The sequence below is a fragment of the Lynx rufus genome, unplaced genomic scaffold (genome assembly GCF_022079265.1).
Source record: "Lynx rufus isolate CCGP_SWC_20201006 ecotype Redwood Valley unplaced genomic scaffold, mLynRuf1.p SCAF_3, whole genome shotgun sequence".
Lineage (NCBI taxonomy): Eukaryota > Metazoa > Chordata > Mammalia > Carnivora > Felidae > Lynx > Lynx rufus.
In genome coordinates this window covers 62,386,290-62,400,209 of record NW_025814845.1, presented here as the reverse complement: position 1 = coordinate 62,400,209, position 13,920 = coordinate 62,386,290, and the positions used below count along the sequence as shown (strand labels likewise).

Here is a 13,920-nt window from a genome sequence, read left to right as displayed (position 1 = left end):
AACTTTTCTTTCCAGAGAACAGAAAGCAAATGCTTTCATCCAATGACTGTGTCATTTGGGTGAGTGTTGCCTTCTGAGTGTCTAGACTGTATCTGGACTGTGTCCATTTGGGTGAGTGTTGCCTTCTGAGTGCCTTTTGGGTGAGTTTGCATTTCTGACTGTCTAGGAACCCCAATCCAAATGTATGCAAGGAACTCTAATTCAAATGAAAGAATTCAGATTAACTCATTCTTGAGTCATTTTTTAGGTAGCTAATAGAGGGCCGTATTTACTTTGTAATCTCTCATGTTATCCTCAAATTCACCCTAACAAGTACTTTCTTTTTTTCATAGAAACTAATTGTAGACAGTGGTGAGGTTTGTAGGAGATTGTGTGATATTTCAGAGAGTGACAGATCCAGAGAAACTTCTTCCCAGTCTATTGGGGGTGTGTAGTTTTGCTTTGACCCCACTCCTAAAGTCTCCTTCTACATGGAAGGTATAGGCATACCTCAGAGCTATTGTGGGTTTGGTTCTAGACCACTGTAATTAAAAGCAAATATCACAATAAAGTGAGTCAAACGATTCTTTTGGTTTTCCAGTGCATATAAAAGTTATGTTTACACTACACTATCACCTACTAAGTATACAATAGCATATGTCTAAAAAACCCCAACATACCTATCTTAATTAAAAAATACTTTATTGCTGACTCCTCCCACCAACCACTTCTCCTCCAACCAGTGTCACCCTCCTCCTCCTCCTTCTCCATGACTTCCTTCAGTTATTGCCACTTGTCCACCACCTCGACCTTGGGGGCCTGCACAGTGGCTCCCTACGCTTGGGGCAGGAGGTGCCTTCTGCATGCCCAGCTGCCCCATGGGCTCAGACGGCCTTGGCGTGTGTCTGTGTTCTTCGCCAGCTTGATGTGCTTATCCTTTGGGGCTACGGCGACAGCTTTGTTGGAGGCTGGCCGGGTCCTGCGGGCTGCTGGTGGGCAATGAGATCACCAGACACAAGCTCAACAGCCACCTGGCCTCCTGCCTGGACATGGTGTGCCCCCTGGAGAAGACCAATGGCAATCTGGAGGTGAAGATCCACCACTGGTACCAGAAGCAGGTGCTTAGGCCGCCCACCACTGCAGCTACTACCTCAAGACCATCAAGGACCTGCGGGACAAGATTCTTGGTGCTACCATTGAGAACTCTTAAGATTGTCTTGCAGACTGACAGTGCCTTTCTGCCTGTGGATGACTTCCCAACCAACTTAGAGACAGAGCAGACCAGTCCATGAGAGCTGAGGCTGACATGAACGGCCTGAGCAGGGTGCATGCTGAGCTGACTCTGGCCAGCTCCTGGAGATGCAGACTGAAGGCCTGAAGGAGAAGCTGGCCTACTTGAAAGAGAACCACGACGAGGAAATCAGTGCCCTTCGGGGCCAGGTAACTGGCCAGGTTAGTGTGGAGGTGGATTCCGCTTTGGTCATGGACCTTGCCAAGACCCTGAGTGACATGAGAAGCCAATATGAGCTCATGGCTGAGAATAGCCAAAAGGGTTCTGAAGCCTAGTTCACCAGCCAGACCCAGGAGCTGAATTGGGAGGTGACTGGCCATACAGAGCAGTTACAGCTAGGCAAGGCAGAGGTCACTGAGCTGTGGCTCACCCTCTAGGCTCTAGAGATTGAGCTGCAGGCTCAGCTAAGCATGAAAGCTGCCCTGGAAGACACACTGGCAGAAACAGAGGCCTGCTTTGGAGCATGGCTGGCCCAGACCCAGGCTATGATCAGCAGTATTGAAGCCTAGCTGAGTGATGTGCAGGCAGACACTGAGTGGCAGAACCAGAAGTACTAGCAGCTCATGGACATCAAGTCGGGGCTGGAGCAGTAGATTGCCACCTGGAAGGCCAGGATGCCCACTCTGACAACCTGCCCACCCCCAAGGCTCTCGAAGTCTGGCAGCCTGGTGGGCTTCCTGTTCTTCTGCAGAGGGGCTCCCCTGGGTAGGGACATGGGAGAGGAGGAACCCTATATCTGGATGTTCCCTTGACCTGCCAGTAAAGCTTTTTGGTTCAAAAACACCACACCAACTTTATTGCTAAAAAAGTGGCAAACATTATCTGAGCTTTCAGTGAGTCATAATCACTGATCACAGATCACAATAATAAATATAATAATAATTTGAAAAAAAAAGTTTGAAATATTATGAAAATTACCGAACTGTGACACAGAGACATAAAGTGAGCAAATGCTGTTGGGAAAATGGCACCAGTAGACTTACTCAGTGCAGGGTTGCCACAGGTGTTTAGTTTCTGTGAGGTGCAATAAAGTAAAGCACAGTAAAAGGGATACGCCTGTATTTAATTCATGAGCTATTCATGGCCTCTGCCCATGCCCTTACTCCTCCATTAGAGAAGAAAAAGGAATTTATTTGGAAGTTGAGTTTGGAAGGAGAAACTAGGCAAGCATGGTTTATTCCTCTTGACTCCCATTTTTCTTGGGATCTAGCTTTACAGAGAAAATGCACTTGTGGTTTGACTCCTCCTGCCTTAAGTTTTATGGTGGTAGAGCCTTCCCCTCAAGGTGCTTGTGGTGATAAGTTGTTCCCTGTGATTGAATGAGTATGAGGAAAGCTCCTGGCCTGTGAGCCAGTGTAAGTAGTAATGGAGATATTTTGATTTCTGTCTGTTTGATTCCTCTTTGTTTTTCCCTTAATTGGAACAAATTATGGTTATGAAAAGAAGGGTGTTCTCTATTATTCCTAACCCAACATTGTCTGACCTTTAAGTCACAGAAGTGGTTTGAAATTTCCTCACAGACTTTCCCCTTTTGTGTATACTTACAAATATTAGTGAATGTAGTGTTATGTAACTTCCTAATGAATGTAGTTCCTTTTCCACAAATCTCATATCTACAGTTAGATTTGCATTTTTTTCCAAATCAGACATACATTTCCACAACTTTGGTAGGATTGTGACATACTTTTTGTCATTCTTCTATGATTTTACTTCCTGACAAAATCATTATTTTTAAAATTTATTTTTTTATTATTTGTGTGTGTGTGTGTGTGTGTGTGCGTGTGTGTGTGTGTGTGTGTGTGAGAGAGAGAGAGAGAGAGAGAGAGAGAGAGGGAATCCCAAGCAGGCTCTGTGCTGACAGATGCACAGATGCACCATACAGATGCACGGCTGTATATCCCAAATCTGTGGGATCATGACCTGAACTGAAATCAAGAGTTGAATGCTTAACTGGCTGAACCACCAAGGTGCCCCCTCACAAAATCATTCTTTTTTTTCTTTATTTTTCAAGTTTATTTGTTTATCTTGAGAGAGAGAGAGAGAGAGAGTGAGAGAAAGAGGGGCAGAAAGAGGAGAGAGAGAATCCACACTGTCAATGCAGAGCCCAACGTGGGGATTGAACTCACAAATTGTGAGATCATGACCTGAGCAGGAATCAAGAGTCAGATGCTTAACCGACTGAGCCACCCAGGCACCCGGTCACAATATCATTCTCAATGGACAAAAGTTGTTTTTGTTTTATTTGTTAATGACGTTCATGTTCCCTGTGGTTAACTTTACTGACTGTTAATATGACAAATTGCCCTTTTTTCGGGTATTAAAATGGACTGTTCAATGACAAGTATTTTGGTAAGTCTGATATACAGATACTGCGCTAATTTGGGTTCCCTGAAAGCTGAGGCTGACAGAAGTGCTTCGGCTGCTGCTAGTTTATTTGGCTGGGGCTGGAGAGGGTGTTGTGGTTAGAGGTTAGGAGAGTGAGGCAGGAAAGAAAAGCCTATGAAGTTTGTCTTATTGAGTTGGTTTCTGCCGTGTGTACCTGGAGCTCAGTTCTTCCAGAGGTCCTCTGAGGAACCATATAGAATGCACTTAGAATTGTCCCTCCAGGCCAGGCCATTTGTCTAGTGAAATTTCCTGCTCAATTGATGAGGGTCACCCTTGGGAGAATTAACTCTCCCCAACTTCTGGGCTGCCTCCAGGCAAGCAGAATGAAGAAAGGTGGAGTGATGCAGCAGGGACTTGAGGAGGGTGGGGACACTTGCAGATTGCTCCAGATCTATCTACCACAGCTACAGCTAAAACCCCAGATGGACTGAGGAGATGTGGCACAGGGCTCTATAAGCAGCTGCTTCCAGTGTTATTCAGAAAATATCTGAAACCATTCACTCCATTCATCCCATCAATCAGTACCTTGACTGTTGAGCTGATATGACTAAACAATTGTTTGCTTTTTCATAAATTAAAATTAACATGCTTTAAGTCCTTCAAAATTCCAGTCAGATACATCTGCATCTTTATGTCTGTTTATATTTCTCTCTAATGACCTAGTCAAGACTTCCTATATATTTCACTGACTTTAAGAATGTATATTACTTGACTAACAATTGTGTGTTGATATTGACTAAAAGTAACATCAATTCAATTGATTCTTATAAGAAAACTGCTCCTCCTTTAGCCTTGTAAGTGTGTACCTCTGGTACAAAAGTTGGGCTTGTCTTTTGATTTCAAGATGATGACTATCCTACTGTGACTTACTTCACAAGAGTAAAGTCATGGCTGCGTAGGTCACAAAGTACATTTCCTCTTAAATGGTGCTATTGACAGGGAAAGAGGACTATCTCCAGGGAGGGAAATGAATTAGAAAGTTTGGGTTATTGAGTGGTAGGTGGTGAAGAGAACCTCTTGGAAGCCAGGCAATCTGGATAAGATGAACAACTTAAGCTCCAGAAAAAGAAAATCATTATTTATGGTCCAGATTCTCTATATTCAAGTTCTTTTCTTTGTATCTTTTTTCTTTTGTTGTTTTCCTGCATTAAATACAACCTTGTTGAAATGTTTTAGTTTATTCTCCATCATGCTTATGACTATTAAATAAAGATTTGGTGTTCACAATTGGCCCTTAGTGTTAAGGGATAATAGTGTTTACATCTGGTGTACTGGTGGTGGTTTATGAGCAAGTTAATCTCCAGGAAGAATCTCCAGTTCACACTGTGGCGATTTCCCCTTCTTTGTGTTTGGTTAAAGAACAAAGTACCTGCTACCTACTACCTTTGGGTCTCACTATAAATAATTAAGGGTCTCCTTATTTATTGTTTTACTTCTACACCAGTTGATTTAATTAATGTCTTCAAGCAAATCTTTTGTATTGTTATAACAAATGTAGAGTTTAATTTTTTTCCACAAATTGTTTTATTTTAGTGATCTATTTAACCATTTAGTATTAGGGATTAGTTCAGAGGCTGGTCTTATTAACATCTTTATAAATGATGTAGAAAAGGAAGTATACACAATGAAATTTCTAAGCTCTTCTGGTTAATGAAATGACAAACTGATGGGGATAAACTGCTGGAAGACCTCATGAAGCTACATTAGTGGACAGAATATTGATAGATGGAGCTCAGAAAGGACAAAGATAAAATAATGAGCAAGTGCATTTAGGAAGAAAATAGTCCAAAGTATACTTTCAAGGTGATGGGCTTGGAGTTATCCATTACAACTCAGGGTTCATTGTAGACTCTTCTCTGAGAACAGTGGGGAGTTTGTTAAAGACTGATAAAATTCTGACAATCACCAGGAAGGGAAGAGAAAAAAAGAAACGTAGTATCCTCTTCTTACAGAAAATCGTGGTGTAGATGTACCTGTTATTCATAGTTCTGACCACTATATTCAAGAATATAATAAAAAAGAAAGCACTAAAGGGTAAGACATCTAAAACAACCAGGAAGAATGGCAAGGTTGCCATGTGAATGTAGACTAAAAAGATATAAACTCTAATATAGAATGGCATAGTTTGAGAGAAAATAGAGCCAAAACCTTCAAAATATTTAACGATTCTATTTTGTATATGAAAACTGGTTAACTCTCTTAAAGGAAACAAAGCAAAGACAAAAACTAAAGGAATTTTTAATTGATAGATTCAACAGAAAGTGGATTTCTGAAACTCATTTTCTGGAGAGAGAGTTCTTGATGAAAGAAGAATTTCCAAAAAGATTTTGATAAACTCTTGTAGTATGCATTTAAGTTGTTATTTAAGGGGGGAAATGATGATTGTGGATTCATTTCTAGCTTTTAAGCTGCATATTAGTATCTATATATGCATTCTTACTACCTATCCTTTGGTATCCATCAAAGGCAGGAAAGAAAAAGGCAGCTGCTAAGAGCCAATAGTTTCATGAGTTGAGAAGTTAAAAATGGAGACATATAATTAGTACATGAGTTTCTCACACATCTGTCACATCATATTGTTTAGTTACTATTGAGACAAGGCAGTGAACATCTAACAGATTTAATCTTTGTAAAACAGAAACATTTCTCAACATTTTTCTTTCTTAACCAAATCAATGAATTCTCATCTGGGGGGAGATTAGCCAATATTAGCAAAATCTCTGCTGAAACAACCTGAAAACTCAGAAATTTATTTATGATTTGAGTTTACGTGTTTAAAATTACTGGACCACAACCATGACTGTTTCAGTACTGTTGATTTGCAATACCTAATTAAGAGTACTCTGGTGTAGAATCAGTCTACACAGTGTGACTGGCACTTTGTAATATTCAAAGACAATATAAATGGTTAATTTGATAGCCATCCATAGATGGAGTCTACTTCTAAGAAAATTATACGTTGCTAGCTACAGTCTATTCTCATTTGTCTACTAGATTTTTAAGGATGAACAATAGTAAAGAATGATGTAAAAATGATGTAAAGCGGGGTCAACAAACATTTTTTGAAAAGGTCCAGATAAAAAACATTTTAGGCTTTCCGGATCACATGCACTTAAGCTTTGCAGAGCAGTTTGTTAAAGTCTGTTTGCTTAAGAATACCCTGATTTTGCTCTTTTTTTTTTTTAATGCAAGTACTCAACCCCCCTGTGGTAGCACTAAGACATCTCTAGACAATACATAAAAAGATAGGTGAGGCTACTTGTTCCAATAAAACTTTAGCTCCAAAAGCAGGCACCAGGCCAAATCTGACCTTTGAATTAGCTGACATCTAAACTAAGGGGAAGCTGAGAATAATGAAACATAACTTATGCAAGCTTTCCAAAGTAAAGGCATGAAATAGAAGTATCTATTTCATAGGTATCCCCTTAATTTAGCTTATGTATATGGTATACCTTTACTTTTAAAACTTGTTCTGCTCTGCCCAGCGTTTTATGTTGACAAGAATCTGGGATTTGCAGAGAGATGGCCTGGGCTCAGGCCCTGTTCTTACACTTGCCACCTGTGTGACCTTGAGCAAGGGGCTTAACTTTTCTAAGTCCTGGTTGTTTCTTCATAAAATGGAGCTATAATAATGATTAGCTATGAGAATTAAACGAGATAATATGAATGTGAAGGATTTTGTAAAATTTACCTACAAATACTTAAATACAGTAACAGTTACTATGATTACTGTCCAGGGTTGCTGGCCATTTTTCTCTTTGTATATCTTCATAAGTTTATTATCTCCATGCGCTTTCCCTAAGTGAGAAAAAGCCTATCCCACAGAGGGTCTTTCAATATAATATACTTTATGAAAATAATTAAATTATCCATTAATAATAAGCTTTTTAAGAAATGTACATTTGTAGAGAAAAAGAAACCCCACAGTTTATAAAAACAAGAAATAAGAGGAGTTATAGTAGCTGACATAAATGATAATAGGAATTCAAGAAGAAAAGAATATTAGAAGGTGACCAGTTAGAGCAAATAAGTGGAAGAGGAAAGATAAGTCAAGGGGGCAAAGCCAAAAGAGGGCTAACAGTGGGGGTTTAGGAGGGAAAGGAATTTGAAAGGCAAAGTTAAGCCAAGTAGGTTTTGTTCAAGGCAAGTATTAGAGTCTGCAGGCGAAGCACTGTTTAGGAAGTGTGTAGCTCTGGGCTTATTTGTCCCTATGACCAGTGTGACCATTTGACTTCTACACTCTGTTCTAGTTATTACACTTAGGACCTTTCCATTTGTATCTGTATTTACTGACAGGCATCCAAAGATAGGAACCAGGGAAGCATTTAAAATAATAGTCCACAGTTCTGTTGGTTCTGTATTTCTAATCAGAGAAAGCTTCCTTGAGAAAAATGACACCCGTGTGCCCTGACTACAAAATGAGTTAAGGTAAATGAAGATTAAACAGCAGACTTGTTAATCAGGATTTGGGGTAGACTTAAATTTTCACAGTCCATTTTCTCGCTCTCACTTTCTCGCTCTCTCAAGCCTGTATTCCTGCTTATACATTCTCACAACACACATCCACACCCACGCACGCCTGTCATACTTTCTCTACCCAGATGGATGAAATGGACTGAAGTTGGGTGCACCAATGTGTCTTTTATAATCAGTATTCACTGTCTCAGAGTCAGACAAATGAGGAGAAAATAAAGAACATACTTTTTTTGAAAACAGAGAAATGACATTCCTATTTTTCTTCCTGATATGACTCAAACTAACCTATCCAGCCAGGTACCACGTTCACATTAAGTGGATAGTCAGTTGTACCATCTGGCAAACAGAAGGTTAAAAGTATGACTGTTTAAGGAGAAACAAACAATTCAAGAGCGTTTTATTTTCATTTCAAAAAAGAAGTATTTGAAATATGTCTCCTCGTCCCCAAACATAGTTATTTTCATTCATTGGATTATATGTGGATTTGGCTATACCAGCAAAAATATAAAAACACACTGAAGAACTGTATCTTATCTTTTGTTAATTTGGATTTTTAGTGGATTTGGAAGTTTGGGCTTACTGGAAAAAGAAGAACAATTAAATAGTGGGAACAAGAAGATTAGGAGTACTTTGATATGTGAGAGAAAGGAATTAATTGCCTTGTTGGAAAAATGTTGAAAATTCTATGAAATACTATCTAGGGTTCCCAAAGATAGGAAACCTCAGAAAAAAAAATTAAGATCAAAGTATTAATGACATTTTCATATTTTTTTTTCTGAGTTTAGGAATGGAAGAGGATATGTTCTGGATACTTCCTAAATATCCAGGGGGATAGTGCATGTTCCAGTGGCAGTAACATCTCTGTTTGATTTTAAGCAATTTAGGTTTCACTCTGTAATGAAAAGCAGATTGAATAGGACTCTCCTCCAGGCCCCAGATCCCCCATCTTAATAAGATAAATCATTCTGTTTTGTTCTTTTACAGAACTTCTTCCCCCCCTCCCTGCCCTGATTCCAAGCTTATTTAAACCCCTTCTATGCAAAGGAAAAAGATTCCTAGGACTATGCTTCCAGTATATGTTCTTCCAAAAAAGAGCAAAATAGTCCATATAAGTTTCATTATTTTTAACCCAATTGATAGAGAAATCAAGAAGAAAAGACATAAGGGTTAAAGGTTTCCCCCAGAACTCTCCTCACCCTAGGAGGACAGGTATATAATCTGACGTTGTAATTCTATTTTTATAATAGGTTCACGTCTTATCCCCATCACCCCACCTCACTTGTAGAACAGTAGTTTCCAAACATAGCAAGACCCTTATTTTAACCAGCAACTAAAGTGAAGACTTGAAGGTGTGACCTGAATTGGATTGAAATTGCTTCTCTCTAGCTTGCCTTTTAGATAATTATAGATACCTGAAGTAATCAAACACATGCACTTAAGCTTTGCAGAGCAGCTTGTCAAAGTCTGTTTGCTTAAGAATACCCTGCTTTTGCTCATTTTTTTTTAATGTATTACAGAAGAAACACTCTACTGTGGTAACATATGATGAAAGTGACTCTGATTTCGAATGTAAATATATGCAGGGTGTTTTAAACCGACAGCATTTTGTATGAAAAAGTACTTTTAAAAATATATACTGTATTTGAAATTCAATCGACAGAGAATAAAACAATAACAATCATTCTATTGTAAATTTTAACATGTACATTGAAAGGATATTCACTCAAGGATGTAATTTTTTACTTTGGAAGAAAAGAGTGAATATGTTACCCAGTTATTTTTAAATACTTGGCCATGAAGTGAAGCTGGTTGAAAAATTGGCTTTTCATTAGGTGGAATCATATGAAATTGCTGATTTTCAAGTTTTCTAACCTACATATAGAATAATTCCACATGGTTCAACCTAAAATATAAGGCTTCCTCAAAGTAACAATGTCTCTTCGAAAAAGGGATATTCTTTAAAGCAGTAACCCTTTCATGTTTTTTTTTTTTGTATTTTGAATGGCATCTAAAGACTTAGATGACTTACAATTTATCAGAGATATATTTATTCCTGCAATTCCCCAGGGCTATTTTTTGGAAATTGTATGGAAAATTAAAAATCCACATGGATTTAAGACTCTAAGCTCACATTTTTTAAAGTCTTGAATATACACATTGGTTTTCTGGGACAATTTAAAACGTTTTGTTACATTTACACACCCATAAATCCACCACCACAATCCAAATGTTAAACATTTCCTTCACCCTACTTTATGCTCCTTTATAGCCAAAGCGTCGCATCCCTAGCCAACCACTGATTTGACTTCTATCATTATAGATTGATTTTACTTTTTTTTAAAGTTTATTTACTTATTTTGAGATAGAACCAGTGGGGAAGGGGCAGAGAGGTAGTGGGGGCAGTTTCCAAAGCGGGCTCTGCACTGACAGCAGAGAGCCGGATGTGGGGCTCGAACCCATGAACCGTGAGATCATGACCTGAGCCAAAGTCAGATGCTTAACCTACTGAGCCACCCAGGCACCCCAACTTCACCTTTTTTTTTCAAAGTTTATTGATTTATTTTGAGAGAAAGAAGAAAGTGTGTGTGTGTGTGTGTGTGTGTGTGAGCAGGTGGGGGTTAGGGGGGAGGGAGAGAGAGAGAATACTAAGCAGGCTCTGCACTGTCAGCCCAGAGTCCAACTTGGGCTAGATCCCACAAACTGTGAGATTAAAACCTGAGTCGAAATCAAGAGTCGGATGCTTAACAGACTGAGGTTGGTTCGGTGCCCCTAACACCGAACCCTTTTGTTCTAGGCTTCATTCAGCATAATGCTTTAGAGATTCATCCATGTTGTTGTGAATATCAATGGTTCATTTCTTTTTATTGCTATGTTGTAGTCTTTTATATGAATATATCATAATTTTGTTTATACATTTACTTGTCGATGGGCTGTTATTAGTTTTTTGGCTATTGTTAAAGATGCTGTGAATACTTGTGTATAAGACTGCATGTTTTTATATTTCTTGAGCAAGTACCCAGGAGTAGACTTGTTGGATTATATAGTAAATGTATGTTTACCTTGTAATAAATTACCAAATTATTTTTCAAGGTGGTAATGCCATCATCTTTGTTTCATAGCTTCTTTGTTAACTTTCTTATTGCTGCTACAACAAATTATCATAAATTTAGTGGTCTAAAACAATACATATTTGTTATATTACAGTCCCGGAGATCAGAAGCACTAAATTAGTCTTCTGGCGCTAAAGTCAAGGTGTCAGTAGGGCTGATTCCTTGTGGAGGCTCTGAGGGGAGAATCCATTTCCTTGCCTTTTTTATATTTACTTGAATAATCCAGGATAATCTCTTATCTCAAGATCCTTAAGTAAATCACATATGTAAAATTGCTTTTCACAAATACATTAATAGTCATAAATTCTGGAGATTATACCCTGGCCATTTTGGTGGGCCATTATTCAGCCTACCATACTTGTAATACTTGTAATCAAGTAATTTCAACTAAAATTACTCATTCAGCCAAAACTCTAAGGTGTGTAAACATTTTTTGTATAAATTCCCAGGCTTAATAGCTACTTGCAATTGATGATTACTGTGTGCCAAACACTGTTGCATAGAGTTTGCAAAATCACAGGATGATGGAGGATCAGACTTTTTGTTTTTTTTGTTTTTTGTTTTTTTGTGTTTTTTTTGTCATTTAAAAGAGATGAAAGTGTAATCAGCTGGTGGAAGATGGAAATCTAAGATGGCCCCAGTGGTAAGCTTTAGTGGTGCCAGAAAGGGCCCTACTTACTTACATTTTGGGGAGTCTAAACCTCAAATGGAAGGCAAAAGTCTGATGAGGTATGTGGGGACCTCAGAGCAGATTGGATCATGGTGGAGTTCCATGGGGCTCAGCCTCCAGTCTGCAAAGTTTAGAGAAGCCCCAAATCCAGCATCATGCCTGAGTGGTAGATTGGCAATGCTGGAAAAGATATCTGATCAACAGGTTCAAAGACAGCCTCTCAGAGCCCTGTGACACGCTAGTGAGAGAGGCGAGAGCGGAATGTAGGTTCGTAATCCCAAAAGGGGCAGATGGTTTATCTACTAATGACCGGAGGCTATGACAGGACATGTTTGTCAAAGACAGGACAGGCATCAAAACAGAGTGAGCGAAACACTCACCATTGGGGAAGTGAAGACTGAGCCTGGCACACTTCATAGATATTCCTGGCCTGATACTGGAGACATAATGTAAGCCTCATAGAACTTAAATTATCCGTGGTGGGGAGGGGAAACAAGAAAATCATGAAATAATAGATTTTTAGATCCAAAGAGATCGAGGCATATCTGGGGGTGACTGAGCCCCCTTGAATTGGGAAGATTAAATTTCCCATTAAAGCACATGTGAGAGTTAAGTGAAAATCATTTATAGAGAAGCAAAGGTTACGTTTTAGCAAGGCTGACATGTTGCTTGAGAGCTTCATGCTTCTTAAATAGAAGGTATATAAAAACACTTTAACAAAGATGATGCAATTGCCAGGCGTGATGACGATTACTTGATCATAAATATTGTTCCTTGAGATTTCAGATTCTTTGTTCTTAGGATCATCAGGAGTGTTGGCTTTAGAGATTTTTTTTTTAGAGGTTAATCTTAGATTAACCTCCCTTAAGATCACTGGGAGGATTGTAAGCGGTAGTATGTGTGAAAAACCCATGAAAAGTCCTATTCTCATATGAAAGACCATTGTTTTCATTTTTTAAATGGCAAAGCCGTGTTCTCTTAACTGCACGGTCTCTTTCCTTTTCTATAATATCAGATACGTTATCTTTCTAGTCATAAATTCTCCTTTCCTGCCCCAACTACTATAGGATGACAACATCACATGATGTTGAAAAGGAAAGCGCTCAGGTTCTTCTGTCTTCAAGCCACACAAAGCCAGGGAATATTAGGTGTCTGACTAGTTGTTAATAACAGCTTGAAAATGTGAGTGTCTCTGGGCTATGAGTATTTTCTAAAGTTCATCATTTTGGCAATTTAATGTGAGATATTTCATAGGGGAGGGGTGGATATAAGAAGATGCAGTTTTAGCCTCCATTTCTTGTTGATTGTAATCACGTTTGTCACTCACCTGCTTGAACTGCTAAAACCCTTTAGGAGCCTGATTGTAGAAGCCTCCTGTTAAGTGGAAAAAAGTCTCCCCTGCCTCTTAGCAAATCATGGTAAACATGTCAACACGTTATGGGATGTGGTAAACTTTGGAATATGTGAACATCTGATGAGAAGATCTTTTTGATCGGAACTTTTATGTTGGTTCAATAGGCAGGACTAGTTATCCACTTTGTTTACTTTCAGGTATCTGAGACAGTTATACACACATGCTGCGACTTGGGGTCACCTCTCTGCGAAATGTATGGAAACACATTTAACACATGGGCTTTTGAATCTCCCCGTCAAACCCGGCACCTCTCCTAGTATTTTAAATGGGAGGTCCTGCCTCTAAGATGGTGCCTAGATATTTTAAAATAGACACATTAAATCAAGTACAAAATGTGGTTAGATTTTTTTTTCCCCTGGGTGTTTGCAGCACATTTGTAAAAGTTGTTAAAAGACTTGTTTTGCTGAATTTTCATTAGCACATTCTTAGTGAGATAGTAACATTCAATATCACTGACAAATGTATTGGGCATCTCTAGTAAGATTTTTTCTAATTATTGGATTTGTAGTGATTCAGGAGTTGGCAGAAATTCTAAATACTAATAATTTAAGGAATCTAACAATTACTGTGATGACCCTAATATTCTAAATAGTAA

General features: G+C 38.8%; 1 pseudogene; it reads left to right on the top strand.

Annotated features, from left to right (window-relative positions):
* Window positions 1-748: 748 nt before the first annotated feature.
* LOC124521096 (keratin, type I cytoskeletal 19-like) lies at window positions 749-1,979 on the top strand (annotated as a pseudogene).
* Window positions 1,980-13,920: the final 11,941 nt, after the last annotated feature.